General features: G+C 60.0%; 1 protein-coding gene across 4 annotated transcripts in view; it reads left to right on the top strand.

Moving 5' to 3' along the window:
• Window positions 1-1,250: 1,250 nt before the first annotated feature.
• The window catches only part of CXXC5 (CXXC finger protein 5), a 32,031-nt gene continuing 9,021 nt past the window's right edge, over window positions 1,251-24,260 (top strand). For 2 of the 4 annotated variants that reach the window (XM_065690699.1, XM_065690702.1), the window contains exon 1: window positions 1,436-1,513. The gene's annotated coding sequence lies outside the window, so the exon portion shown is untranslated. Of the gene's footprint in view, window positions 1,270-1,435; window positions 1,514-3,541; window positions 3,558-24,260 lie in introns of those variants that run through there. The other 2 variants (XM_065690700.1, XM_065690701.1) reach the window with 2 other exon arrangements.

Here is a 24,260-nt window from a genome sequence, read left to right on the forward strand (position 1 = left end):
GGGGGGTTGTGTGTCCCCCCCCGCGTGGTTTGATGGAGCCACCCGTTATTGGTTGCTTATTCAGGGTTCCGTTGGGATTCCGCATCCCAGGCGATGGTGATGCTCCCTGTGGAGCTAAGCGGGGTGGGGTGGGATGGGGGGGTCTGCTCTCTGTGCAGCCCCCTCTGCACCCAGGGGAGGACCCTTGGTCCTGTGCCCCATTGCTGGCTGCATCCCACGGAGGGGATGGAGGAAAGGGGACACGTGGGGGACACCCCACAGGGGAGGACAGAGGGATGGGGCAACCCAAAGGGGATGCAAATGGAGGGGGGACACCCCATGGGGGGTCAGAAAGATGGGGGACACTCTGGGAGACACCCTACAGGGGCCATGGATGGGTGGGAGATGTGGTGGGACACCCTAGAGGGGACAAAGAAGGATGTGGTACACCCGGGAGACACCCTATGGGGTGGGACATAGGGATGGAACACGCCAAAGGGGACACCCCATGGCTGGGACATGGGGGACACACAGCATGGTTATACCCATGGGTGCAGCTAGGACACAGGGGTTGAAACCTGTGTGGGACACGTGGGGCATGGGGTGTGCAACGGGGGGGGGACACTCGTGGGGTGAGACACGGAGATCTCGCCCCAGTGACACCCCAAGGGGTGGTGGGATATGGGGGGGGGGGGGGCACAGCGGGGCGAAGTCCTACAGGCGCTGATTGGACATGGAGGGGGGGCGACACAGTGGGGTGACACCAGTGGGGGGGGGGGGGGCTGGGACACGGGGTTGGGAGAGATGACACCACAGTGACCGGGGTGGGGGCAAGAAAGACATGGGCTGACAGCCGGGTGTGGGCTGGGGGGGACACGGGGGGAGAATCACACGGGGATAACACTCGTGGGTGGGGCTAGGGCACGGTGGGGGGGGCACACCCCCACCCCCGTGGGAGGTGGGAGTCCATAAGGGACACGGGGGGTCGCATCCGGGTGTGTAGAGCGGGCAGACGGGGGGCACAGACCGTGGTGACACCCGGGGGAACGGGCAGATGGGACATGGGGGGGTCACAGCCGGGTGGGGGGCAGGTGGGACACCGGGGGCGGGGCATAACGACGGGGTTACACCCGTGGGGGCGGCGGGGACACGGAAGGGGGGGATACGACACCAATATGGGGGGGGGTGGCAGGTGTGGCACGGACGCGGGGTGTATGTGTGGGTCACTCTCCGTTCCGCCCGTGGGTGCGTACGGCCCATGGCGGGGCGCAGCGGGGGACACGCGGTGTGGTGCGTTAGCGGGGCGCGCTCCCCCCGCGCTGGGGGATGTGTGTGTGTGTGCCTCTGACACGGGGGGGGGGTGGGGGGGGGGTGGGTTGCGCGGCGGGCGGCGGGGGGCGCGCGCGGCGCGGCGCGGCGCGGTGCGGTGCGGTGCGGTCCGGTCCGGGTTTTGCCGGCAGCCGCGGGCAGCAGCAGCAGCGGCAGCGGCGCGGTTCGGGGGCTGAGCGCTGCCAGAGCGAGCGGCGATGTGGAGGTGGGTGTGCGGCGGCGGCACCGAGCCCGGCCGAGACCCCCCGGGCCCCGCGTCCCCGGTGCCGGGCAGGTGCCGAATCTCCCCCCCCCCGCCCCGTCCCTTTCCCCTCTCCCGTTCCTCTTTCCCCCCTCCCCTCCGGGCACCCCCCGGCAGCGCTGCCCGCACCGGTAGGTGCCGACCCCCGGTGGAGTTGGGGTGCGGGGTGGCGGTGGGAAAAGAGGAGCAGGAGGAGACGGGGGAAGGTTGCTGGGGGGAAAGGGAGAAGAAAAAGTTTGGCGGGGGGCGGCTGCGTCTCGCCCCGCTCCGCCCGGCGCCGGTACCGGGCTGCCCGCGGCGGCGGCGGGGCGCGGAGCTGGCCGCCTGCCCGCCTGCCCGCGCCGGGGCCCGGCCGGTGCTGTCTGCGCGGCGCCCGAGCGGCCCCGCCGCTTCCCTTCCCGGGGTGTGTGAGGGGGGGGGGAAGAAACGAACGAGCAAAGTTTGTCTCGGTGCGGCTGAACCCCGCTCCCGGTACCCCGCGCCCCGGCGGGGATGCGCCAGGAGATGGGGTGGGGGGGGGAAGCGATGGGGGCGAGACCTTCCAACCCCCCACCGGCCGCGGCATCGCCCGGTGGTTTCCCCGGTGACAATGGTGGCGGCGGGGGGGCGCAGCGGGCAGCGGCCACCGGCAGCGGATCCCGGGGGGTGGGAAGGGGGGTTTTGGGAGGAGAGGTCGCTTGTACCGGCCCCCCCCCCCCCACCGCGCTCGGTGCTCGGTTCTCGGTGCTCTCGCCTCCCCCGGGGGCGCGTCCGCGGCAGTTTATGGCTCCTCCGCCGGTGACCGGCAGCGGAGTGGCCGTGGGAGCGGCGCCGCTCGCCATCGCCCAGCCATGTGCGACAACTAAACCAACTTTGTCACCCCCCCTCCTCACCACCGCCGCTTCCCCCTCGGGTGGGACTCCCAAACCGCCCGCACCCCGAGAGCCCAAATTCAGCCGGATCGCAGCGCGATATCCCCGCTGGTGCCGCCAGCCGCGGAGCCAGCGGGGGGGGGGGTTGTGATTTGTGCCCAAACCCTGGGATTTTGGCACCAAACTCCGCGGCGCAGCCCCTGGGTGCTGCACCCTCCCCCCCCGGTTTATTTTTATTATTGTTGTTTCGCCGCATCCCGCACCCGGCTGCGTCCTTCTGCTGGGCCCGTGTTTGCTTTGGGTCGGTTTATTCTTTGCTGGGATGATTGATCGGGGAGAGAAGGAGAAGGGAAGGGGGGTGATGGGATGGGGATGGGGGGGGGCAGCGCCGCCCGCCCCGCTCCGCGTCCCACGCACAAACAAAGCTGCGCACACATCCTGCGATAACGGATCCCATGTGTGACCCCGGCCGGGCAACCTTTGCCTCCCTGCAACCGACCCCATGGATAAGGGGGAAAACATAGGGGGGGTGGGGGGGGGCTGGCGTGCTGCAGGGATGGGGGGTTCAAGGCAGCGGGATTTAGCGCGGGGTGAGGGGGGGGGGGGTGCACAAACCCGGCTACCTGGGGCAGGCGGAAGTTTTGTTGCTCTGGGAACGGGCCCTTGCTGTGTCAGCGGCCCCTTTGTGCCGCTTTGTCCGTGTCCCCCCACCCCGCTGGGGCTGCGGAGGGTCGGACTCCCCTGTGCTTCCCCGTTCCCCCGACTCCACATCCCCTCGCTGTGCCCCGGGGAGCTGAGCTGCATCCCCCTCCACAGGGTTGAGGTGAGGAGGGGTCAGATGGGGAGAGGGGGGGTGAGGTGGTGACCCCCCCTCAGGGTACCGCTGGTAGGCATGGAAACCTCCATCCATCCGTCCGTGCATCCATCCGTGTGTCTCTCCTTAAAACCTCTATCCGGAGCCACCTCCTCCTGCAGCACCCCCGTTCCCAGCACCCGGGCGCCAGCTCTCGCCCCGCCGGCGGTGCTGTCGGCTCCTGCCACCGCAGCAGATTCAAACCGGTCGCGGCGTCACGTGGGGCTGAGCCTCGAACCCAAAAGTGTCACCGCTCATGGTGGCACCGGCTCCTGGCTCCCGGCGGACACCCGCTGCAGGCCCGGTAAACCCAGAGTGCCGGCATCGTGCCCGCGGTGGCACCTGGGCGCACTGGCACATGTCACATCGCTGACCTCGGGGGGTGCCATGGGGGGGACCACGGTGACGGGACGATGATGGGGACGATGGGGACGCGCCGGCTTGTGACAACAAAAGCAAAGTAACAAAGGACCCGCCGGTGGAGCTCAGAAGTTCGTTCCGGCCCCCAGCCGCGGCCGTCCAGCGCTGTCGGCAAGTCCATGGCCTCGTGGGCAGGGAGGGCTCTGCCTGTTGGCTGTGGGGTGCAGGCAGGGATGGGGGGGCTGTGATGGGCACTGTGCGTTCCCCTGCTCCCCGCCTCAGTGGGAAGAAGGCAGGAGGCAGCCGAGTTGTCCTTGACATGGATTCTGTGGCGGGGATGCGGCACCTCCTGCCTGTGGTGCGAGGTGAGCGAGTGGGGCAGAGGGGCTCAGGGTGCTGTGGCCCCAAATTCAGCCTGTCCCTCCTCTTTCTCCTCCTTGGCAAAGGCGGGGGAGATGCCATAATGGTGTGTGTGTGTTTTGGGGAGTCTCCACCCTGAGGGTCCCTTGCCCATCAGCATCCCCCAGTGTCACCATTTCCAGTGTCACACCAGTGATGTGGGTGCTGCTTGCCTGAGACCTGGGGATGCTGCAGGGCTTGGGGGGGTGTCCTCTCTCCAAAGTGTCCCCTCTGCCCAGTCTCCTTAGTGGGGGGCAAGAGGGGCTGGATCCTGGGTGCTTGGGCTTGCAGCCAGCGTTCCCCACAGCTCCTGCTGTGGCTGTTCAAGGCTCAGCCGAGGTTGGATCCAGCCCCAGCCAGTCCCACCCCCTCCATTGCCCCCCAGTGCCCCCAGCAGGGACATTCCCGGGGGTCCCCACCACTCCTTTGCCCCTCCTCGCCCTGCTGGAGAGTTTGTTTTCCCAAAGCCTGGCTGTAGGAACAGCCTCTTGATTAAGTGTATTAATAGTTAAACTTTCAGCTCATAGCTTAAACTCACCAGACCACAAAAAGCTCCCTCCTTTACTCATGCTCTGGTGCTCAACTAAAATATTGCACTCCAAAGGGCTGGGGTTCATTTTTTCCCCCCTCGCTTTTCCCCCTGCCTTGACTTTGACTCCTGGGAGCATGGGGGGTCCTGCAGGGACCCCCTGCCTAAGGGGACCCCCCGCTTGTCCCCACTGCTCCTCACAGCCCCCCTTCTTCAAAGAGCCTGGGCATGGAGGTTGGGGCGTTTCTCGCCTGGCTGGGTGTCCTCCCAATGAATGGAGCTGTGGAAGCTGGGGAGGAGGATGGGAACCACCATCCCAGGAAGAGGGTGGCCCCCACCCTGCTGGGGACACGGGAGGGTTGCGGTGGCTGGGGAGGCGATGGAGATGCTGCTGGTAGCCGGTTGGTGTGTGTTTCCCTGCCAGGCAGGCAGTGGGCAGGAGGGTCAGCCATGCCAAGTGCGAGGTCCTGCATCTGGGTGGGGGCAGCCCCCAGCCCCAGCACAGCCTGGGAGTAGATGGGTTGGGAGCAGCCCCGTGGAGGGCTGGGGGATGCTGGTGGGTGATGAGAAGCTCCTCATGATCTGGCTTCAGTGTGCGCTTGAGCCCCAGAACCCCCCTTGTGCTGGGCTGCACCCCAGAGCATGAGTAGCAGTTGAGGAGGGGATGTTCCCTTTCTGCTGTGCTTTGGGGAGACCCCCTATGGTGCTGGAGCCAGCTCTGAGGTGCCCAGTGCAAGACAGACATGGATTGTGAGAGCGGGGCTGGAGAAGGGCACCAAAATGGTCCCAGTGCTGGCACAGCTGGAGCTGCTCTGGAGACAGACTGAGAGAGGTGGGGGTGTTCAGTGCGAAAGAGAAGGCTTCAGGGAGACCATAGAGCAGCTCCAGCGCTTTCACTGGCACAGGGGGCCCAGAGAAGCTGTGGCTGCCCCATCCCTGGCAGTGTTCAAGGCCAGGTTGGACACAGGGGCTTGGAGCAACCTACTCTAGTGGCTCTGCCATGGGCAGCAGGGCAGGATCAGCAGACTTTGCCTTCATCATAGGGCCATGGTGGGGAGGCTGTGACTACCTGTCCTGAGGGACCTGCTGGGTGAGCATCAGGGTGTGAGGGTGAGGAGCAGCCTGTGTCTCCATCCATGCCTGTGTCCCTTGGGATGCCTGTGAGGCTGGAGCCCTTAGGAGAGCTCCAGGAAGAGCTAGGCAGCAGGACAGTGTGACCCCAGTGAGTGGCTGGGTACCATCACCTCTGGGACAGTCCAAAGGGCATGTTTTACAAGGATTGAAAGAAGCTTTCAAGTCCATCATCATCTCATCACTGATGGTATGAACATGCTGTAGAGCAGGTCCTCACCTGCTCAATAGTCTCTCCTTTTGGGGTGTTGTGGGGTGTATCAATGTCTTCAGGTTGGCTTCATCCTGTCTTGTCTTTTCTCATGGCTTGCAAGCATATGGAGATGACAGCCCTTGCCACCCATGGGTGGCAGCCTGTTATTATGTGAATAAAAGGATTGTTAAGGTCAGAAGGTTTTTGAGAGGCTGCCTTGGTGTCTCTGGTTTTCACCCATCCATCGCTATGGTATGGAAGAGGGACTTGAATCATGGCTATGATGTGTCCACCTTGTGATCTTGCTGTGGTCTTGCCTTGGGGTTTGTAGGTCTGGCTCTATGTCCTCATCCTCAAACGGTGTTATTTGTACCAAAGCATCTTCCATTGGATGAACTGGGGCATCCTCTGTGCTGGTAGGATGAGGACTCGTCGCTTCCATAGAGTGATGCTTATGGAGTGGTGGCTCGGACATGGGAAGGTGTGTGTTGGCCTTCACCCTGGAACTGGTGGCAAAGAAAGAAAATGCTGTTTTCTGTTTTTTCCATCCCCACTCTCCCAGCTCAGAGAGGTGGGAGCTGGGGAAGGGCTTGGGTCACTGGCTCTGCCTGTGTCACTGCTGTAATACACTTCTTCAGTGGGGGCATGGTGTGGGTTGGGGATGGGACCCGTGCCACGGTGTGAGATGCAGCCTGTCATTTCTGGGTCACTTCTGAGGTGGGCTTCATCCCAAAGGTCTGACTGTCACCTTTTGGCACCAGTGGTAGCAGGGCTGGGGAGTGGTGCTGTCTTGGCCCATGGGCTGTGAGGTGCTTCTGGGTGACTCCAGTGGGTTCTGGTGGCTGTTACCAGCCATGAGATCTGCAGCTGGCCCTGGCATCCGTCTGCTCAGCACTTGCTGAGCTTCCTGGGGATGGTCCAGCCTGCAGCAAGGGTTGAGTTTGTGCTCTGGTGTGATGAGATTGGGCATGTTCACCTCTGGTGTCCTCTGCTGCTGCCTTGAGTTCATGCCAGTGCTCTAGCTCTCCACAGTGGCATCTGGGCAGTATCTGTCTCCTGCAGTCTTCCTTATGAAAGTCTTTGGCCGTGTCCAAATGGGCAATGCAGATCCATCTGCTCAGACCTCTTGGTGTCCCCAAGGGCCCTGGGGTCATCGGTTCTCACTGCTTTTTGCTCGGATGTGCCCTTGGGGCTTTTGTGCCTCTTTCCGTCAGAGACTGGCTGAAAAACCACTTTGTGGGTCAGATCAGAGTCCTGGGTCTTTCAATTGAGCATTCCAAAGGCTGAGGGGTTCTCACTTGGACATCCTGATGCTGCAGGGTCCCAAGCATTTGCAGACCCGGTTGCTCTCAGTTCTTCTGCCTCCATATCCCATGGCTCTTCTGGAGGCTCTTCTCTGAGCCCCATTGCTGATCAGAGGCAGGTTCCTGCTCTCCTGAAGATGGAGCATGCTGGGACGACCATTTGTGACCAAGGAGTGTTGATGTCTTGGGGATGGCTTGAAACCCTTTGACACTGGTGCAGTGGGCGATGGAGGGACGTATACACCTATGGGAGGTGCAGACCAGTGCTCTGCCCTCTGCTTTGTCTTTAGGTTTGAGTCCAGGTCAAGGGAGAGTGAAGAAGCTGTGCCTGCAGATGTTACTTGGAGATTGTATAGTCTTTTACAGATTCATGGAATGGCTTGTGTTGGAAGGGACCTTAAAACTGATCCAGTTCCAACCCCCTGCCACGGGCAGGGACCCCTTCCACTGGAGCAGCTTGCTCCAAGCCCCTGTGTCCAGCCTGGCCTTGAGCACTGCCAGGGATGGGGCAGCCACAGCTTCCCTGGGCACCCTGTGCCAGCGCCTCAGCACCCTCATTGTGTAACATTTCCCTATGCTCTATGTAAACCCACCCTCCTGCAGTTTGAAACCATTGCTCCATGTCCTGTCACAGCAGCCCCTGGTGAAAAGTCTCCCTCTGAAAACCCACTGAAAGGTTTTTCAGCAGGTCCAAGTCCTGTTCGGCCCAGGGGGAGGTGAGGGGTGGCAGTGGCTGGTGGCTGGGACAGGACAGCAGGCTTGTAGACATGGGCTGGCTGCGAGGGCTGAGCTAGATTGTCCTTCCTCACCTTCTGTGCTGTGTCCAGCTGGGATCACAGCAGAGAGGTGGATCCCAGGCACCCATTGCTCTTAGGGTCCCTATGGCCACCCTCATCCCTGCTGAGGATGTTTTCTGCAGCTCCTGCTGCCCATGGGAGCGAGCGGCCGGGACTCCTCTTGCCCTCTGCTTTACCTTCTGCATCTCGCTAATCTGATGACCGGAGGTATGCGAAGCATTTCAAATATGGCCTTGTTGGCTGGCTCCGGACAGAGCACGCAAGAGCCGTTTCTTCACACTCCTATTCCAGCCGGCTGTTGCTGTTCCCTCCTCCCACGGGCATCTCGCTGCTGTTCACCCTGTGCCGTTGGGATCGGCACAGCCGATCGAGCTCATCCTGCCCGGCTGCGGGATGGATGTCCCTTTGCAGGTCACCCCTTGGCTGTGCTGGTGGCTGTGGGTGGGTGTTGGGTCCTGCACTGATTTGAGAGCATCGCTGGGTATGTGGGTGAGGATGAGTGTGTGCTGATGCTGCAGAGCGGGATGTCCCCTTGCCTGCAGCCTTGGCTGGTGCCCAAGCATCCCACAGCACACCCATCCCCTTGGAAGACCTGGAGGGGCAGCCCGGGGCATGGACAAGGGGTGGCTTTGAGAGGAGTCCCATGGAGTCCGTCAGAGCAGGGGGATCTCTGGATGCAGGATGGTGGGTGCTGGCCCCAGGGGGGAGCCCCCAGACCTGGGGGAGCACAGTGTGGCTCTGGGCACAGGGAGGGGGGACCCTGGGATCCCCTGCTCCCCAAGGGACTGCAGCCCATCTGTAGCTGTCTCCCTGTGGTGATCCTCACAGCGCTGTGCCCATGAGGGTGCTGTGAGCTGGCAGCATCTCCCTGCTCTGCTGAAAGAGCTTTTTAAAGCTGGGGCATGGGGAGAAAAACAAATGTGGAGGATGAAGATGATGAGGGTGGCTCTGGCCGCCCTTGGGGACAGCGATGGAGACCCTGTTGGGGGGATGCCATGGCCCAGCCCAGCTCGGCCCCAGCAGTGCTGGGAGCTGGACGCCAGGCGTTTGTGCCTTAATGCATCAGGACAGCTTGCAAATTCCAGGCTGGCGCGGCAAGGTGCCGGCCGCGGTGGAGCGTGCGCTGTCTGGCAGCCGGGAGGGCTGCGCTGCCATAACCGCTTAGCTTGCCTCTGCTCGCCGGCGGGGCTGGGGGTCAGGGCAGGCTATGGGCAGCCCCTGCCATGCTGGAGGGGCTCCTGGCAGCCCCCCCGCAGCTCCAGAGGTGGGGGCAGCTCTGGTATGGGGGTGGCGAAGCAGGAGGTTGGCCTGAGAAGGGCAGATGTGCAGGGACCCTCATGTCCGCTATCTGCAGGGACCCCTATGCCCCTTGTGCTCGCCTCGTCTGCAAAGCCCACTGTCCCCTTCTACAGAGCCCTCTGTTCCCTCATCTCTAGGGACTCCTTTATTCCCATTCTGCAGGGACCCTGTCCCCCAGCTACAGATCCCCCTGTCTGCAGAGCCTCCCATATACAAAGCCCTTGCTCCCCCCGTGCTCCCTTCTGCAGAGCCCTGTGACCCCCACATCTGCAGGGATCCCCCCCAGCCACATGAGCCCCATCTGCAGAGCTCCAGGGTGATCCCCAAGGCGCGTTTCTTGCCCAGCACCACTGATGCCCTGGAGGTGGTTCAAGGGCAGCCTGTGCTGCCTGAATCCCCAGTTAGAGGGGTGACCTGTGCTCCCTACACACAGGGAGACTGAGGCAGGGATCAGCACGGCCAGGGGTGGGAGATGCTCCAGGGTTGTCCCCATGCACCTTGGCCATGGCGGATGCAAACCGTATGGTTTTCCAGCAGATCCTTTTGAAGAGGCAGTTTCTCATGCTTACCCTGCATGCTCCCTAAAGCTTTGAGCCCATGAGTGGAGCTGAGACCTGCTGGGCTTTGCCTCCATCGCTTGGTGTGCCTGCATCTCCCTTCTCCCCAGGTTCCCATTCGGGTTCCTTAAATGAAAACATGTATTGGCCACCTTGCTGGGAAGAGCTGGAGTCAGCTTGAGTGCTAAACCCATGGTGCTTGGGCTCTGGGTGCTCCCTGGCCCAGATCCTGCTGGGAGCAGCCGAGTGTTGGCTGGTGGAGGATGGGGCTTTTTCCTTTGAGAAGGCATTGAGGGATTAGTGAGAGGACAGGTAAATACAACCCCAGGTAAAGATTAAGACCCAAAGAAAAGGAGAAAAGGTGTTTCCCTTCCCTCCCTGTGCTGATGCACTGTGGAGATAAAAGCAGGATGAATTCATGCTGTGGATGGTGGGTTGTTCAGGGTTGGGGATTCAGGGAGGGATGAGGGGACAGGGCAGTGATGGGGGTTGTGTCTGTGGGTCTGGAAATGCCAGTGGTCCCCAGGAGCCGGGATGCCTGTGGCTGGGATTTTGAGGGTCTGACTTTGATAACCACTGCTTGGGAGGGGAACACAAGGTGGCCCCCTCCAGGACACTGTGCTGGGATGTGTGGTGCAGCCAAGAGATGTGGCTGTGGGGGGACCGACATCCCTGCCATGGTGCTCCCATCCCTTTGGTGATGGAGAACATCCTGAGCCCAGGGGCAGAGGAGATCGGGGGAGACACCTGGGCTCTCCAGCCTTTCTGAAGAACCTCACGACCAGCGTTGTGCACTGGAGGAAACTGGAGCAGCTCTCCCCAGGGAGGATGGGCAGTGGTGACCCTGTGCCTCTCCCCATGGTCCATGGGTGCTCTGGGGTTGAACGGAACCAGCCCTGCTTTGGGCACCTCCTGGTGGGGTTGCCCCCTTCATTGCAGCTGAGCCTTTTTAGGGGTCAAACACTGTTCTGGGGAACTGAGCCCTGATCTGGGGGTCAAGCATCATTTTGAGAGGCTGAGCAAGGGGGGATGAGCACTGGTTTGGGGGTCAGCCGTTGTTTTGGGGTTCTAAGGAGCAGTTTTGGGGTTCAGCACTGTTTTAGGGTGCTGAACACTGGCTTAGTGGTCAGGCAGCATTTTGGGGTGTTGAATGCAGTGTTGAGGGGCTGAGCACTGTGTCGATGGGCTGAGCACCAGCTCGGGTCAGGCATCATTTTAGAGGGCTGAATACTAGTTTAGGCTCTGAGTGTGTTAGCTTGGGCATCAAGCAGCATTTTGGGGGTCTGAGCACCAGGTTGAGGGGTCAAGCACAGTTTGGAGAGGGTTGGATCCTTCCTGGGAGTGCCGGGGATGTGCTGCTGCCTCACACTGTCCTGGGGTTGAAGTGGTTCCTGCTCTCTCTTTGCTCCCTGTCCTCCTCCATGTGCACTCCTACTGGGATGGCCACGGGAAGAGGAGGAGCAGGAAAAGCTGGAAAAGCTGGCTCTGGGTCCCTTTGCTGACACCAGCTGTGTGTGGATACATCCCAGCCCTTCCCTGCCTCAGTTTCCTGCCTGCAGTGATCTGGCTGTTTTCCCCATGGGCTGCTGCGGCAGGGCAGGCAGGAATGGGAAGGAGTGCCTCATCCCTAGGCACTGCAGCGGCGTGGCTGGTACCCTGGGTGGTGCTGGGTACCAAGAGCATCCCTCTGAGTATTCCCCTGGGAAAACAGGGGCAGTGGGATGTGCTGGCAAGCCCTCACCCTGCCAGCTCCGTAGAGGAGCCTGAGCTTGTTTCCATCACTGGCTGGGAACTGAATCCACCAGGACCTTTCCCTGGAGCAGAGGTGGGCACTGAGATGGTACCCAAGCTGCTGTGCATGGGTGCAGGGAGCACCATCCCCTTCCAGCCTTGCTGCTGCCATCGGAGGGTCTGCAGGTCCAGGGCACCAGCAGGAGTTGAAGAGGAGCCCAAGGTGTCTCCCAGCTCCCAGACTGGGAGCATCTGCACCACCTCTGTGGTGCTGAGCAAGATGTGATGTGGTCACCCTGGGAGCTGGGTGGGATGTGATGGTGGTAGAAGGTCCCCTTGTAGGAGAGGGAGGAGTGATGCCATCCGGTCTCACTGGGTCCCATCTCGCATGACAAAATCCTTCGCTTCCCTATCTGGCTGGCTTTGCCCTGGGGTGCTGCTGCAGATCCCTGCCCTCATCCCAAACTTTCCCAGTGACCCCATCCCAGAGCTATGGGGTGGGGAGCAGCTCCTGGGTCCCTTGGGAGCATGTGCCTCTGAGTGCCTGGCATCATTTAGTGGGTGGAATGAAAAGCAAGCAAGGAGTAACTGGGAGGTACAGGGTTAGAGAAGGGCCCAGGGCTGCCCACAGAGCTTGAGGGTGGAGGTGGGTGCTGGCGGGCTGTTGCTGGAGCAGGGGTGGGCAGGCAGGGTGCAGTGTGGGTACAGCAGAACCTCTGCTCTTTCTGTGCCCCTCTCGGCTCATACTGGGGTCGCCATGGTATGGGGCATGGCATGGAAAGATGAATCTGTGTTCCTCAGTTTCCCTCCTCGTCCAGGGGTTTCCCTGCTGCCTCCTCTTGGTGGGGGCGTTTGGTTATCTGACTCCTTGTCCTAGCAGGCTGCCATGGGGCATCCCTAACCAGGAGGGAACATGGTGCCCTATGGCTTCGTGGCTGGTACCCTGGGTGATGCTGGATGCTGAGAGCATCCCTTTGAGTATTCTTCTGGGAGTCTGGCTGTAGGTAGTATTTGGTGCTCCAAAAGGCACAACCCCCCTGTGCCCTCAAGGCTGAGGCTGCCCCAAACTCATCTCATGGGTGAAAACAGCTGTGGGGTGGGCGAGGAGGATGCTTGGTCACATCCTGCCCATCTCTCCTTCAGCTGCATCCCAGCGGCTTCCTTGCTCTGGAGGGACCCCCCATGGGGGCAGGCTTTGTGCTGGGGGAGGGTGGGCTGCAGCCTGTGGGAAATCACGTGGGGATGTGGGGCTTTACGGGAAGCGAGGGTCGAGCCGAGGGCGGGGGGACCTGGTGGTAGCGCTCAGGATCGGGCCCCCGCCCCAACCAGCTGCCCCACGGTGGCTTCCCGGCAGGCGGGGGGCAGCGCGGGGGGGGGGACCCGGAGCCGCCATCCCTCTCCCGAGCAGATGGTCCCTTGGCAGCAAGCTGCCCCTTCCGCATCGATTCCCGCGCTGGCCGTTGAGCGATTGCTTTCCGGGGTTAATTAAACTCTCCTCGCCGAGGGCTGCTGTGCGGCAGGGCCCTACCTGCCTGCAGCCCTCATGGACACGCGCCCCCCTCTAAAACAAGGGGGGAATGAGCCTGTGGCTGAAGCTGGGGTTTGCTTCCGAGCCAAACCTTGCCCTTAATATCCATTGCGTGCTGGAGGATCGCTGCCGCCGGCTGCTCATCTCTCCAGGGCATCCAGAGCAAGGTCAGGCGCCGAGCCCGGCTGCATCCCGCTCCCCAGGCAGGCTGGGATGCTGCAGGAGAGGCTGCCCACTGTCCTTCCCGCTCTGAGCACTGGGGTGTTTGGAAGTGGTCCCTGCTCCTACCGGGTTTGGGCTGTGACTGCCTGCGTCTCTATTTGCAGCGATGGTGGAGAAAGGCACCGGTTTGTGGCAGGCGGGCGGCCGCTGTGGAGCAGCGTGGTTTGTGGAGCAGGTCGCCAGCCCTCTGATTGTTGGGAGTTGCTGCTTCTTGCATATCTAAATGTGCCCTTTCAGCGGGCGCTCTCGGTCGAAACTGCCATCTTCTCCCTCATTGTCAACCTCGAGGTTACGCATCGTTTGCTGACTCACAGCCTCCTGCTCTAATTACTCGGTTCCACTCCCTCCCTGGAGCTCCCAGCCAGTCCCAGCCCATTGCTTTCAGGGGGCTGGGGTAGCCGTGCAAACCCCATCCTTGCATCCGTGGGCATTGCTCTGCATCTCTGAGCCCAGCCATTGTCGTTGCTTGGGTTGCTTGGCCCAGCGCCCCCTCTTTGGGATGGTTTTGGGGTGCAGCTGGGGGATCTGGTGAGTGCAGTGCTGACCCATCATGATGCTGCGGGGGTTCAGGGCCTCACTGGGCATCCTCCCGGCATCACCCCACTGAGGGATGCGTGCTCACTGGGTGCAGAGCAAGTGGGGCCAGGTCTACTCCATTGACCGGGCAGAGCCACACTAAACCTGTTGGCTGAGCCCCTTTGATCCCGTCGGATATGGTGAGCTGGCCTAAGCTCTCACCAGACCCAGGCTGATTTCCAGCATCACAATTACTGATGGGCCTGAGCTGGTCTCTCTCCTGTTTCTGCTCCCAGAACCTGTCCATCCAGGGGCAAAGCTGAAGGGAAAGCACTGACTGCCCTTTATTACTCCTTAAACATCCCCACATCCTGGGCTCACTCACCGTCACCATGTTCAGTGGGAAGAGCCTGCTCTCTGTTCTGGCATCTTGCTTTTCGGAGGCTTGCACCTTCCAAAGAGAGGGGACCCAAACCCACCCATCCCAGCAAAGCAGATGGGAACAAGTTGGCTGTAATTAGCTTCATTTTCATCCCCCTCTCTGTGTTCAGGCTGCAATATTGGGGCAGAAACAACATCCCTGCAAATCCATCTTGCTAAAGGGAGGTGAAACCAAGCCGCGTAATCCAGTGGTAAGGACAGCGCTCCGAGCTGGGTAATGCTGTTGCGCTCGGCTTGGAAGAGGAGATATTTTATTTATTTATATACCAAGAGAGAAAAAAACCCATAATATGTGTTTGCACAGGCTTCTGTCTGTCACAACCACGCATCTTATCTCTTCAAGCCATATTTTGGCCTTTTTTTTCCCCCCAAGAAAGTGAATTTTAAGCACCGGGAGACAGTGATGGTTTCTTTGGAGCTGTTACGATCTGCCATGTACAATAAATCTGTCTTAGTTTGTGGATTATTGGCCCAATAGACCGTAACAGCTCTGTCAGCCCCTCCTGGCGTGCTGTGTCCAGCGAGCTGAGCCTCTGGTGGGTTTTCCCTTTTTTTTTTGTGGAATGATTATATTTTAGCAGAAATTTCCTCGGGATTTTTCCATGGCTGCCCAGCAGCAGATAGGGAAATCACAGGAGCTCAGTTGCATGCCCAAATTTTTTGTCTTTCTTGCTTTTTTTGGATATATATTCCCCCTCTGAAAACACCTGAAGGCACGAACCTGCATGGTGAAGTTCATGCTGGAGGCCAAGTCCCCCTCATGCAATGGACCAGGCAGAGCTGTCCTGGTTGGAGTGTGGCTGCCTTGGCACTGTGGTCACACTTGTTGAGGATGGGGTTTTGCTGCTTTCCAGCAGGATTTTCCCTTGATGGCCACACTCTTGATGGACATCATTTCCGGTCGCCTGTGCTTGATCCAAGCCTGGAAAAATGAGGTTTTTCCAGGGTGTGGTGGCCCCTGCGGAGATGGAGCAGGCTGGAGAAAGCAGCACATGGGGGAGGATGTCCATTGAGAGCAGGTGGTGCAGATATCAACCCTCTGGCTTGGTGCCCTGTGCTCTGGAGGTCCCATTTCCTACCATCTCTGGTGCTTCCCAATGCTGCAGCTGGAGGACCCACCTGGAGGTGGGGCTCATGAAACCTTTGGGTTTCCGGAGTGCCTGGGATCAAACCCTTTGGCATGGGTGAAGGAAGATGGTTCTCTTGCAGGGGGTCACCAAATGAGCAGGCAGGACCCTGGGTGGAAGCCGGGGTCTCTGAACCCACCCTGGGCTGGCTGGAGAAGGCGTGCACCACACTGTGGCAGGCACCACCTGTGAAAACCACATCCATCTTGTTCCTTGCCATCCCACCTTGTTCATCAGCTCATGTTGAAATGAGGAAAGGCAGAAGCATTGATGTCTAATGCTAGTTTCAGTTGTAGACCCTCAGAGCCTGGAGCCAAGAAGGTCCGGATGATGCTTACAGCCTGTAATCAAGGCCCCTCATCTGAGGGTCCCCCCATCCTGACTCACATTGTGGCTGCTGGTGGTGGTGGTGTTCCCTTCCTCTTTCTCAGGGCCCCAGCTCTGCTTTCCAACTGTCTTGTGGTTGATCCTCTGAGGTCTGCCAGTGCATCTCACTTGTGCTTTCTTGGTAAGGCACAGAGCTGGTAGTTAAATTCCTGTGGAATCAGAACGGTTTGGGTTAGAAGAGACCTTCAGAGATCATCCAGAACAACCCCACTGCCATAGGGGGCATGGCCCCATCCAAGCTGGCCTTGAGCACTGCCAGGGATGGGGCAGCCACAGCTTCTCTGGGCACCCTGCCTCAGCACCCTCATCGTAAAACAGTTCTTCCTGATATCCAGCCTAACCCTGCCTTCTGTCAGTTTGGAACCATCGCTCCTTGTCCTGTCACAACAGGCCTTGGTCTGTCTCCCTCCATCTTTCTTATTTGCCACCTTCATCTGTGGAAAAGCCACAGTGAGGTCTCCTGACTGTGTGCGAGACACCCAGTGAAAACCTACACATCCCTGGGGCAGGACTTCTTGTCCCAGCAGTTCTCTGGGAGCCATTTTCCTAACGACTCTTCTCATCAGGTTGCCCAGGACTGCTGTTCTTCCATGCTCTGCTGGCATGCTACAGGGAAAGAGGACACCTTTCCTCTTGGGCTGATTCTTGAAGAAGCACCAAGAACCGAGAGAGCTGCAATACATCTCCTCCAAAGGAGAACTTGGCTTGGGTAGGTGTATTGCCCGTGCTCCTGTGGTGTCAGGCAAGTTTGCCTATCTGGGAGCACAGTGTGCAGTCAGTGCAGATCCTGGTTGAAAGCAGAACTTCAACCTTATGATGTCAGTTGGTCTCCATTGAAGCTGACGTTGTGGCTGTCAGGATGGAGCACCCCTGGGATGCCCTAGCACTGGGGTCACTGATCCCCAAGACATGCAAACCCTCCCTATGGCTCAGCTCTTATGGAGCACAGGAGAAGAGGAGGAGCTGGTTGCTCCCCTGCCTTCAGGAGGAGGAGCATCATCTCCTTCCTCTTTACCCTGGGATGCTCCAGCTCACCCATCACATTGGGTGCTGCACCAACATGGTTTCCTTGACTACTGTTGCCCTTGACTATGTGGACAGCTCAGGAGATCTGGGTCTAGTGCTGTGATGTCACAGGAAAGCCGAATGGGAGGAGAAGGGTAGTGGTGGGGTTGCAGGAGACCCGAGGACTGGTGAAACCAGTGTCCGAGGTGTTCCCCAGGGTGACCTGAAATGATGGAGCATCTCTGGTCCTGGGGGAGGCTGTTGGCAGCAAGCGTTCCTATCCTTGGGTACCTTGATGCAGCCTTCCCTCCACCCAGCACCATCCTCTTGCTCAACATCTTTCAGCCTAGCGGGTCCTGCTCAGCTCCTCTGTGCTGCATTGAGTTATCCTGGGCTCTCCAGTTCCATCCCCACTGCCTCCGGTTGGATCCGGCTTGGTGATGGCGTCACCCATGAGCTCCCGGTCGCTCCGGAGAGCAGGAAGCTCCGGGGGTGCACAGCAGTGAGCTTAGGCAAGCACTTGTGTGTGAGCCAGAGCGCGCCGGGGTTTGCTCTGTGTTAGTCTGGATTTGCAAGGAAAAAAAAGCCATTGCTCTTTCCCAGTTCCTGCATTTCCTGCGAGCAGCCCAGCTCCTTGCTTATCTGCAGACAGCCTCAGGGGTATTCCCTGGGAGTTTGGGAGTTTAATCAGGCATTGCTGGGGCATGTGAACTCTGCATGGAGTCGCCGTTCCCATGGAGGGGAGCGCCTCTTGCAGATATTTGGCTTGGCGTGCCTGGGCTGGGGGCTGGGCTGGCTGGGAACACAGCTCCTTTTCCTGGGGATGCCACTGGGAATGGCCAGGGGCAGGATGCTGGCAGTGCCCGCGGGAAGGGTGGCTTCCCAGGGGCATCCCCGGCAGGGCTGGCTCTGCTTGGACACTTCCTTCCCTCCAGCCCTGCCTCCACCATCTCCCTCTTTTTGCTCCAAACCCAAGGGTTTTCCATGTAGCATCCTAGGTGGGATCTGCTGGTCCCCACCAGCCGTCCTGACCCGGCCCCAGGGTGGCTCCAGCCCTCTCCTGACTCTGCTGCTCACTGAATTTCGGGTGACTCTGAATGCAGCAGAGGAGCAGGCCCCGGGTGGCGATGCCCGATGCCAGGCTCCGCTTCGCCGGTGCGATCGAGGGCGTTTGTTGCTGGCTCTTTAGCAGGCAGCATTTCTTTTTTTGGGGGCTGGATATATTCCTGGCAAGTAAAATGACGGATGCTCTGTTTCGTTTCCAGTGGCAGCGTTTCAGATTCCTTGCTCCAGGGCAGGAGCCGAGCGAACTCCGATTCCGGAGCAGCTCTGGTACCTTGGCAGCTTAAAGGCCACGGGGTTTGCTTGAATGACAAGCCGTGGGGAAGGCTGGGGAGAGGTGGTTTTGTGTGCTGTGCCCTCCATCTCCTGCAGGAGCTGAAGCCTTGCTGAGTGGGGAGGCAGCTTCTTGTCTTGGTGCTTTGTAGGCAGACCAGGAAGGCAGCATGGAGAAGGATGGCAAGTCCTGGCTTGATGCTCCCCTGGTTCCACTGGGTACATGGGCAGAAGCACGAAGTCTTGGGGCATGGCTGTGTGTCTTCTCCTCAGGAGCTCTTGGGTGTCTCATTCCCTGGCTCTGCTGACACCTCCCATTGCACACAGCTTGGAGGGATGGGTCCCAGGAACTGCCTGAGTTGCATCCCGCAGTGCTGGCAAGCCCCAGCCATCAGGAAGGCTGCCTGGGATGCACAGTGCTGGGGGTGAAGTGTGAAGGATGGGGTCCACATCCCCGGAGGGTCAGGGCAGGTAGGAGACTGGCTTTCATGAGCTTCGACAATCTTTTCTGGCCCATAGTGGTGGACCTAAGGCACATGTGGTCCTCAGGCAGGGCTTGGGATGGTGCTGGCCATGGGCAGGATTTGCCCATCCCTGTTGGAGCTCCCCTTTTGCTGCTGGAGATGACCTCAGCTGCTGCCTGCACAGAAAGGTGCTGGCAGCTGGGCAGCAGGACCTGCCCCCCAAAACCTCTCAAGCTCCTCTGGTCCATTGGGCTTACTGGGAGCAACTCCCGCAGGCACCAGGGGAAGCTGTGCTTGCTGTGGTGAGTGTGGCTGTGCTCAGCAAGGCTGCGGAGCTGGGAGGAGACACTGAGATGCCCCAAGGGCTGTGGGGTGCCCCACTGCCCCTTCCCAAAACAGAGCTGGTCCTCCCCCTGCCAAGCAGCCTTCCTCCCCTTTCTCTTCTTCCTCCTTCCCTCCTGTTGGCAAGGCCAAACAAAACGTGGGGCTGACCAAAAATAACAACCGCCGGCGGATGCAGACAATGGATAAACCCCAGAGAGGGTGAGGGCGACCCGAATCCTCCCAGAGGAAGGCGGGATTATTCGCTGTCCTCTCGGACATCTGTCAGTTGCGGCCGTTCACGGGCCCTGGCGGCTTCCCAGTGTTTAAAGTGATTCCTTAAAGCAGTTGCCTTCAGGAATGGGTGTCTGTGAGGGGCTGTGGGGAGGGATTGCATCCCTCAGTCCGCCAGCACAGAAGCAGCAGGGACCCAGCCCTCTGGGGTGTTGCTGGTATGAGCAGCAGAGATGCCTCTTGCATGCCAATGTCTTCTTCAGCCCACAGAGTGACTGGGTGCTCACTGCACCCTTGCTTGCACAGCTCCTCCCTGATGTCCTGTGGTCCATCGGGTAGAGGCACTGAGGTGATAGCCACCTTTGAAGGAGGGGGTCTCATCACTAAGGACCAGGCGATCCCCACCACCCATTAATGACCAAACTGATGCACTGAGCTGGGCCCGGTGCCTGCTGCCAGCGCAGTTACTGCTCACTGCTGGTGACGGTGACCATGGTGTCCCAGCCCTTCCCACTGCTGGCTTTCCTGGGAGCAGCCCCTCAGTTTGTGCTCTGCCTGGTGGGATGTGGAGGGATGAGGACTGGAGTGGGCGGGGAACACAGCAGGACCTCTCCAGGCTGGGGTTGCTCTTGCATGTGGCACTGATGTATCTGAGCATCACTGGAAGTGGCACTAATGGATTTGGGCACCATTGGAGGTGGCACTAGTGGATCTAGGAAACACTGGAGGTGGCACTTGGAGGTGGCACTGATGGGTTTGGGGCTCTTCACCATCAAATACTCCCATGTGGCTGTGCCTACAACTTCTTTTCTTACTTGTAATGAACTTCCTGTAGCTCAGTGCCTGCTGATCGGTCTTTCCTTGCCCTTGTTATCAGTCAGACCCTGAGTAATTTACACTATAATCACCCCATCTGTTAACAGGAGTGATTCACACGTCTCAGCTTGGCCTCCATGGGCTCTGTGTGGGTCTCCTGGGGGTGAAGCATTGCCTGGGCACCCCACAGCCCCTCATGGTGGGTCCTGGAGCTCCTGCTGGGATACCCATTGTTGCTGTCATCCATTGCACATGCCCCTTGTCCACCAGGCCCCAACGGCCTTGGGTAGTTGAACTTGGTCTGCACATCACCACCTCGAAATCCCCTTGGGTACCTCTGTTGGTGGAGGGGACACTGGGCACTAACTGGACCAAAGAGCTGTGTCCCTGCAGGAGGGTCTGGGTGCCTTCTGCGGGGCTGGGAGTGATGCTGCATCTCCAAGGGGGTGGCGTTAGGTGAGGGGATGCCAAGCTGGGGGAGCGGGTGAGCGGCAGAGAGCCGTGCCACTGTGCGGGAGTGTCAGATGCTGCTTGGCTGCGAGCTGGGCTCGGGCGAGAGCAGATCTGTTCAATCCCATTTGGAATGGGGGGGGAGAAGCACGGCGGGGGGGGCCCTTCCCGAGGCTCAATCTGGTAGGTTTTAGTTACAGTCGTGTTAGGATTTGGGCAGCGAATTGGTGCAGCTCTGGCATGGGGGGGATGGTTGAGCGCTGCGGAGGTGATGCTGCCAAGCTTCCCTCATCCCACTGGATTGGGGAAGGGGATGCGGTGCAGGTGGGAGCAGCGCGGCCGTCACCTGGCTCTGGGCAGCAGCTGGGTGAGGGAGGAGGGGAGGAGGTGCTTGGTGTTGTCCGCAGGGCACCCGCAGCCCTGCAACGCTCGGGTGGACGCTTCAAATCGCGTTATCTCCATAACCGCCCGGCTCTGGCCGCTCCGAGTGGCAGCCGAGATAAGTGGATTTCCAGGGAGCGCCTGGTCGTCTGACATTTAAGACTCCTTAATCCATAACCACCACCCTGCGGAGGCAGGACACAGCCCACGTTTTCCAGCCGGGAAGCATGGGGTGGCCCCGGGCACAGTGGGGTGCATGCAGGATGCCGCAGAGTGAGTCCAAGGATGTTCCTGGAGGTGATGGTGTCCATGGGGATATCCTTGTCCTCTCTGCAGTGGAAGTCCAGGGCATGTTGGTGATAGGCTCTGCCTTGATGGGTGCATTTACCTGAGCTGGGTGTCCAGCGGTGGGCTGGGAAGCCTGCAGCAGCCATGGGGTTACATGGGGAAAGGCACAACTAACAGGATAAAACGCGCCTTTGCTGGAGCCCTGGTGTAGGGATCTGACCTGGGCATCTGCAGGACGGCATCATGGCCTCACCGCATCCCTGAGGATGTGCCTGGCAGGACACATCTCTGGCCCATGCTGGCCAGGCTGTGTGTACATCCAGAGCTGCCCTGGGGAGGCACCACCAGAGCAGAGTGGCTGCCTGCAAGGATGAGACGGGTGAAAGCCACTCTGTGCGCCATGATGAGCCGCCATCTGCTTCCAGGGCTAACTCCAGATGCTGGATTTAATCTTCCATAGCCTTTTTAATTCAGGAGTTGCCTTCTTAACGTCCCTCAGTGCCACCTCGGTAGCAGAGATGAGCGGAGCGGCTGCCACAACTGGCCCTTCCAAGGATGTTGGGAGCATGGGAGATGAACTATCTCCATGTGAGTTGCCCATCTGGTGACCCGTCACAGACCTGTCATAGCTCTGGCTCTTTAACTTGCAAACGCCCAGGGTGAGGCTTCAGCATTTACAACACTGCCCAAAGCTCCCCCAGGCCTGGGCGTCCTCTCTTGATGTCTGGAGAAGATGCTGTGGGTGATGGTAACTTCCATGGCCCACCCGCAGTCGACCTTCTGGCTGGACCAGTTCTGGGGAGGATGAATCTGAAGAGCAGAGCCTGGGGGCTTTCGGGGCTGACCGGTGTCATGGCTTGCAAACAATGTCCTTGTCTTTGCCTCAGGGTGCCCGTGCCTGGTTATCAAGCACCATGTTCTCCCAGAACGGGTGTCCTGAAAGGCCTTGGGAGATGGAAGCTTGATTTCGCTCTTCGTTCACCTTGTTTCCCCACACTGGGGGAAGCAGCAGCACAGAGGTGAGGGTGCCGTTGGTGTCTGCCCTGCCAGCAGTCGCCATGGCTGCCTCTCGCCTGGCTGAGTCCCTGGCAGCTCAAAGACTTCCTTGTGCTTCCTTGTGTGGTTGGAGAGAGCCCTTTGGGCTGGTGCCTGCTGCCTGGCTGGCGGAGGAGGCTATGGTGAAACATCTTCCATTTGACCTGTGTCACTGGTGGAGGGAGCAGCAGGTTTGTGATGTGGAAATCAGGTACCTGGGAGCTGAAGCGGGTGTTGTGGTGCTGCGGCTGGAGCTGCTTTGAACCTTGTTCTGGTGCTGCTTGTTCTCCCAAGCCTCTGAGCTGGGTTTCATCTGGACCTTCTGACCCATGACACTGCTGCAGGGTGGTGGTCCTGTTCTACCTGCTGGCTTTTCTCATCCCAAGGTGTGCTTCCCACACCAGGATGCTCAAAGGTGTCTTGGAACATCGCATGCATCTCTCCCACCACCCATGGCCCTGCAGTCCTGGCCATCCCAAGCTCCTGTCCACGGTGGTTGAGGTCCATGGTCATGAGGAGCATGGGGCCCACGCCTGGCCCCTCTCTTGTACCTCCATGCACAGCCTCGCTCACCCTACACCTCTCCTGGGTTGCCTTGGAGAGGGGCAAGTGCCGGTGGTGAGTGCCCTCCTTAGGGCTGCCTGCGTCTGTCCGTTGTGTCCGTGTGTCCATCAGCAGGGCTCTGCTGGGAGGGGGGGGCCGCGCCACGCGGGCGGCCGCGTGGCGAGGTGGAGGAAGTGGGGACAAAAACCCGGCAGAGGGGACAATGACCGCCTTTCTGGAGGCTGAAAAGACGCCGGGGTCCCTTCCGTCCTCGTCCTCTGTCTGCTCCGGGCGGACAAAGCCACGTCCCCCCGCGCCCACCCAGCGCCCAGGGATTAGGAGAAAGCCGAATTTGTGTGTTCTGCCTTTGTCTCCGGGGCCCGGGAGCAGCTCGGCGTCGGCTCTGCCGGTTCCTTCTCCACGGCTGACCGCCCGGCGGCTCTTCAGGAGGAGCCTGGTTTACTTGAAAGTAAAGGAAAGCAGAAGTTCTTTCTTGGAGGCGAGACTTTCTGCACCAGCGGGAGCCGGTGGCTTTCCAGCGATGCAGTGAAATAACACAGGGAAGAGGGCTGGGAACTGCAGCTTGGCCGCTTTTGTATGAGAAGCAAAGCTCCTGTCCCGCTCCCCTCTGACAGGGAATGGTGTCCGCAGTCAGCAGGCTCTCAGTCCATCACGCCGGGTGCTGGACCACCAGAGATCCTTTTGCAACCTATATTATTTTGTATTTTGGAGTTGTTAGGACTGTTCCAATGTGGTCCTATAGGATGTGTGTGGGATGCGGGCAGCCCTGGGGTGGATGGAGCAGGGATGTGGAGTGCTGCTGGGCTAAGCTCCAGAGGAAGGCTATGAGGGGAGGAAAACTCCCTTTGTCCACTCAGACCACGGGAAAGGGCTGCTGCCAAGCACCCCAGGGTGTCGGGGGGCAGCTTTTTGGGGTTTCCTATGGAAATTGGTCTTGGTCAGAGCAGGGAGCATGGATCAGGGACACCCAAGTGATGGTGTTGGCTGGGTGTTGTGGCTCACCAGTCAGTTGAGCCCCCTGGGGAACCTGTACCTGGCAGGGGGATTGCAGGAGGGGAGAGCAAGGTCCTGTGAGGGGTTGGAGAGCTGGGAACCCCTGGGTGTGCACTGGGGCCTCCCGACCTTGGCGGTGTCCCCTTGAACCCTGGCATCCCTCCAGGCTGCTTAAGCTGCCCGGTGCAAAGACCCGGGTGAGGGAGCCCATCACGTGCCCCTTAATGCTGCGGCCGGGACTAAGCACCTTCTGACAGGGACCCAGATGACGCTGCCCAGCGCCTTCCCCAGGGGATGGGGGCCGGAAAAGGGGTAGAAATGGGACAGGGCAGGGGGGGCCCTTGCAGTCTTTACTCGGGTCAATCATAAAGAAGGGATTAAGATCATTAATTCCTCCCCCCCGCTGCAATTAGCAACCTGGCTGGGCAGAGGCTGGCGAGGAGCTGCTGAGATGTCTGCAGGGCTGGGCTGGGGGCACAGCACCACCAGGCACCACACAGCAAGCAGGTCCTGGGGTCCTTGGAGGGGACATAGCATGGGACAGACCCATCCCACTTGGGCAGGATAATGGCCCCGTGGCCATGGAGGGCAGTGCTGAGC

The sequence above is a fragment of the Lathamus discolor genome, chromosome 10 (genome assembly GCF_037157495.1).
Source record: "Lathamus discolor isolate bLatDis1 chromosome 10, bLatDis1.hap1, whole genome shotgun sequence".
NCBI lineage: Eukaryota > Metazoa > Chordata > Aves > Psittaciformes > Psittacidae > Lathamus > Lathamus discolor.